Below are 6325 nucleotides of genomic sequence, written 5' to 3' on the forward strand. Positions count from 1 at the left end.
GGAAAAATCTATCAAAGAGTTCATACTGGTTAGAACAATGGGAAAAATCTATCAAAGAGGTCATAATGGTTAGAACAACGGGAAAAATCTAGCAAAGAGGTCATAATGGTTAGAACAATGGGAAACATCTATCAAAGAGTTCATACTGGTTAGAACAATGGGAAACATCTATCAAAGAGGTCGTACTGGTTAGAACAATGGGAAACATCTATCAAAGAGTTCATAAGAACAATGGGAAAAATCTATCAGAGGTCATAATGGTTAGAACAATGGGAAAAATCTATCAAAGAGGTCATAATGGTTAGAACAATGGGAAAAATCTATCAAAGAGTTCATAATGGTTAGAACAATGGGAAAAATCTATCAAAGAGTTCATAATGGTTAGAACAATGGGAATGGGAAACATCTATCAAAGAGGTCATAATGGTTAGAACAATGGGAAAAATCTAGCAAAGATGTCATAATGGTTAGAACAATGGGAAAAATCTATGAAAGAGGTCATAAAGGTTAGAACAATGGGAAACATCTATCAAATAGGTCATAATGGTTAGAACAATGGGAAAAATCTATCAAAGAGTTCATACTGGTCAATGGGAAAAAATCTTGCAAAGAGTTCATACTGGTTAGAACAATGGGAAACATCTATCAAAGAGGTCATAATGGTTAGAACAATGGGAAAAATCTATCAAAGAGTTCATACTGGTTAGAACAATGGGAAAAATCTATCAAAGAGGTCATAATGGTTAGAACAACGGGAAAAATCTAGCAAAGAGGTCATAATGGTTAGAACAATGGGAAAATCTATCAAAGAGTTCATACTGGTTAGAACAATGGGAATGGGAAACATCTATCAAAGAGGTCATAATGGTTAGAACAATGGGAAAAATCTAGCAAAGATGTCATAATGGTTAGAACAATGGGAAACATCTATCTAAGGTCATAATGGTTAGAACAATGGGAAAAATCTATCAAAGAGTTCATAATGGTTAGAACAATGGGAAAAATCTATCAAAGAGTTCATAATGGTTAGAACAATGGGAGAAATCTATCAAAGTGGTCATAATGGTTAGAACAATGGGAAAAATCTAGCAAAGAGGTCATAATGGTTAGAACAATGGGAAACATCTATCTGAGGTCATAATGGTTAGAACAATGGGAAAAATCTATCAAAGAGGTCATAATGGTTAGAACAATGGGAAAAATCTATCAAAGAGTTCATAATGGTTAGAACAATGGGAAAAATCTATCAAAGAGGTCATAATGGTTAGAACAATGGGAAAATCTATCAAATAGGTCATAATGGTTAGAACAATGGGAAAAATCTATCAAAGAGTTCATAATGGTTAGAACAATGGGAAAAATCTATCAAAGAGTTCATAATGGTTAGAACAATGGGAAAAATCTATCAAAGAGTTCATAATGGTTAGAACAATGGGAAAAATCTATCAAAGAGTTCATAATGGTTAGAACAATGGGAATAATGGTTAGAACATCTATCAAAGAGGTCATAATGGTTAGAACAATGGGAAAAATCTAGCAAAGATGTCATAATGGTTAGAACAATGGGAAAAATCTATGAAAGAGGTCATAAAGGTTAGAACAATGGGAAACATCTATCAAATAGGTCATAATGGTTAGAACAATGGGAAAAATCTATCAAAGAGTTCATACTGGTTAGAACAATGGGAAAAATCTATCAAAGAGTTCATACTGGTTAGAACAATGGGAAACATCTATCAAAGAGGTCATAATGGTTAGAACAATGGGAAAAATCTATCAAAGAGTTCATAATGGTTAGAACAATGGGAAAAATCTATCAAAGAGGTCATAATGGTTAGAACAATGGGAAAAATCTAGCAAAGAGGTCATAATGGTTAGAACAATGGGAAACATCTATCAAAGAGTTCATACTGGTTAGAACAATGGGAAACATCTATCAAAGAGGTCGTACTGGTTAGAACAATGGGAAACATCTATCAAAGAGTTCATACTGGTTAGAACAATGGGAAAAATCTATCAGAGGTCATAATGGTTAGAACAATGGGAAAAATCTATCAAAGAGGTCATAATGGTTAGAACAATGGGAAAAATCTATCAAAGAGTTCATAATGGTTAGAACAATGGGAAAAATCTATCAAAGAGTTCATAATGGTTAGAACAATGGGAAAAATCTATCAAAGAGGTCATAATAGTTAGAACAATGGGAAACATCTATCAAAGAGTTCATACTGGTTACAACAATGGGAAACATCTATCAAAGAGTTCATACTGGTTAGAACAATGGGAAACATCTATCAAAGAGTTCATACTGGTTAGAACAATGGGAAAAATCTATCAGAGGTCATAATGGTTAGAACAATGGGAAAAATCTATCAAAGAGGTCATAATGGTTAGAACAATGGGAAACATATATCAAAGAGTTCATAATGGTTAGAACAATGGGAAACATCTATCAAAGAGTTCATAATGGTTAGAACAATGGGAAAAATCTATCAAAGAGTTCATAATGGTTAGAACAATGGGAAAAATCTATCAAAGAGTTCATAATGGTTAGAACAATGGGAAAAATCTATCAAAGAGGTCATAATGGTTAGAACAATGGGAAAAATCTATCAAAGAGTTCATAATGGTTAGAACAATGGGAAAAATCTATCAAAGAGTTCATAATGGTTAGAACAATGGGAAAAATCTATCAAAGAGGTCATAATGGTTAGAACAATGGGAAACATCTATCAAAGAGTTCATACTGGTTACAACAATGGGAAACATCTATCAAAGAGTTCATACTGGTTAGAACAATGGGAAAAATCTATCAAAGAGTTCATACTGGTTAGAACAATGGGAAACATATATCAAAGAGTTCATAATGGTTAGAACAATGGGAAACATCTATCAAAGAGGTTATAATGGTTAGAACAATGGGAAAAATCTAGCAAAGAGGTCATAATGGTTAGAACAATGGGAAAAATCTATCAAAGAGTTCATAATGGTTAGAACAATGGGAAAAGTCTATCAAAGAGTTCATACTGGTTAGAACAATGGGAAAAATCTATCAGAGGTCATAATGGTTAGAACAATGGGAAAAATCTATCAAAGAGGTCATAATGGTTAGAACAATGGGAAAAATCTATCAAAGAGTTCATAATGGTTAGAACAATAGGAAAAATCTATCAAAGAGGTCATAATGGTTAGAACAATGGGAAACATCTATCAAAGAGGTCATAATGGTTAGAACAATGGGAAAAATCTATCAAAGAGTTCATACTGGTTAGAACAATGGGAAAAATCTATCAAAGAGTTCATAGTGGTTAGAACAATGGGAAACATATATCAAAGAGTTCATAATGGTTAGAACAATGGGAAACATCTATCAAAGAGGTCATAATGGTTAGAACAATGGGAAAAATCTAGCAAAGAGGTCATAATGGTTAGAACAATGGGAAAAATCTATCAAAGAGTTCATAATGGTTAGAACAATGGGAAAAGTCTATCAAAGAGTTCATACTGGTTAGAACAATGGGAAACATCTATCAAAGAGGTCATAATGGTTAGAACAATGGGAAAAATCTAGCAAAGATGTCATAATGTTTAGAACAATGGGAAAAATCTATGAAAGAGGTCAAATTGGTTAGAACAATGGGAAACATCTATCAAAGAGGTCATAATGGTTAGAACAATGGGAAAAATCTATCAAAGAGTTCATACTGGTTAGAACAATGGGAAAAATCTAGCAAAGAGGTCATAATGGTTAGAACAATGGGAAACATCTATCAAAGAGGTCATAATGGTTAGAACAATGGGAAACATCTATCAAAGAGTTCATACTGGTTAGAACAATGGGAAAAATCTAGCAAAGAGGTAATAATGGTTAGAACAATGGGAAACATCTATCAAAGAGTTCATACTGGTTAGAACAATGGGAAACATCTATCAAAGAGGTCGTACTGGTTAGAACAATGGGAAACATCTATCAAAGAGTTCATACTGGTTAGAACAATGGGAAAAATCTATCAGAGGTCATAATGGTTAGAACAATGGGAAAAATCTATCAAAGAGGTCATAATGGTTAGAACAATGGGAAAAATCTATCAAAGAGTTCATAATGGTTAGAACAATGGGAAAAATCTATCAAAGAGATCATAATGTTTAGAACAATGGGAAACATCTATCAAAGAGGTCATAATGGTTAGAACAATGGGAAAAATCTAGCAAAGAGGTCATAATGGTTAGAACAATGGGAAAAATCTATCAAAGAGTTCATAATGGTTAGAACAATGGGAAAAGTCTATCAAAGAGTTCATACTGGTTAGAACAATGGGAAACATCTATCAAAGAGGTCATAATGGTTAGAACAATGGGAAAAATCTAGCAAAGATGTCATAATGGTTAGAACAATGGGAAAAATCTATCAAAGAGGTCATAATGGTTAGAACAATGGGAAAAATCTATCAAAGAGGTCATAATGGTTAGAACAATGGGAAAAATCTATCAAAGAGTTCATACTGGTTAGAACAATGGGAAACATCTATCAGAGGTCATAATGGTTAGAACAATGGGAAAAATCTATCAAAGAGGTCATAATGGTTAGAACAATGGGAAACATCTATCAAAGAGGTCATAATGGTTAGAACAATGGGAAAAATCTATCAAAGAGTTCATACTGGTTAGAACAATGGGAAAAATCTATCAAAGAGTTCATACTGGTTAGAACAATGGGAAACATATATCAAAGAGTTCATAATGGTTAGAACAATGGGAAACATCTATCAAAGAGGTCATACTGGTTAGAACAATGGGAAACATCTATCAAAGAGTTCATACTGGTTAGAACAATGGGAAAAGTCTATCAAAGAGTTCATACTGGTTAGAACAATGGGAAACATCTATCAAAGAGGTCATAATGGTTAGAACAATGGGAAAAATCTAGCAAAGATGTCATAATGGTTAGAACAATGGGAAAAATCTATGAAAGAGGTCATAATGGTTAGAACAATGGGAAAAATCTATCAAAGAGTTCATACTGGTTAGAACAATGGGAAAAATCTAGCAAAGAGGTCATAATGGTTAGAACAATGGGAAACATCTATCAAAGAGGTCATAATGGTTAGAACAATGGGAAACATCTATCAAAGAGTTCATACTGGTTAGAACAATGGGAAAAATCTAGCAAAGAGGTAATAATGGTTAGAACAATGGGAAAAATCTATCAAAGAGTTCATACTGGTTAGAACAATGCGAAAAATCTATCAAAGAGGTCATAATGGTTAGAACAACGGGAAAAATCTAGCAAAGAGGTCATAATGGTTAGAACAATGGGAAACATCTATCAAAGAGTTCATACTGGTTAGAACAATGGGAAACATCTATCAAAGAGGTCGTACTGGTTAGAACAATGGGAAACATCTATCAAAGAGTTCATACTGGTTAGAACAATGGGAAAAATCTATCAAAGAGTTCATACTGGTTAGAACAATGGGAAAAATCTATCAAAGAGTTCATACTGGTTAGAACAATGGGAAACATATATCAAAGAGTTCATAATGGTTAGAACAATGGGAAACATCTATCAAAGAGGTCATACTGGTTAGAACAATGGGAAACATCTATCAAAGAGTTCATACTGGTTAGAACAATGGGAAAAGTCTATCAAAGAGTTCATACTGGTTAGAACAATGGGAAACATCTATCAAAGAGGTCATAATGGTTAGAACAATGGGAAAAATCTAGCAAAGATGTCATAATGGTTAGAACAATGGGAAAAATCTATGAAAGAGGTCATAATGGTTAGAACAATGGGAAAAATCTATCAAAGAGTTCATACTGGTTAGAACAATGGGAAAAATCTAGCAAAGAGGTCATAATGGTTAGAACAATGGGAAACATCTATCAAAGAGGTCATAATGGTTAGAACAATGGGAAACATCTATCAAAGAGTTCATACTGGTTAGAACAATGGGAAAAATCTAGCAAAGAGGTAATAATGGTTAGAACAATGGGAAAAATCTATCAAAGAGTTCATACTGGTTAGAACAATGCGAAAAATCTATCAAAGAGGTCATAATGGTTAGAACAACGGGAAAAATCTAGCAAAGAGGTCATAATGGTTAGAACAATGGGAAACATCTATCAAAGAGTTCATACTGGTTAGAACAATGGGAAACATCTATCAAAGAGGTCGTACTGGTTAGAACAATGGGAAACATCTATCAAAGAGTTCATACTGGTTAGAACAATGGGAAAAATCTATCAGAGGTCATAATGGTTAGAACAATGGGAAAAATCTATCAAAGAGGTCATAATGGTTAGAACAATGGGAAAAATCTAT

Source organism: Oncorhynchus nerka, linkage group LG24 (genome assembly GCF_034236695.1).
Source record: "Oncorhynchus nerka isolate Pitt River linkage group LG24, Oner_Uvic_2.0, whole genome shotgun sequence".
Lineage (NCBI taxonomy): Eukaryota > Metazoa > Chordata > Actinopteri > Salmoniformes > Salmonidae > Oncorhynchus > Oncorhynchus nerka.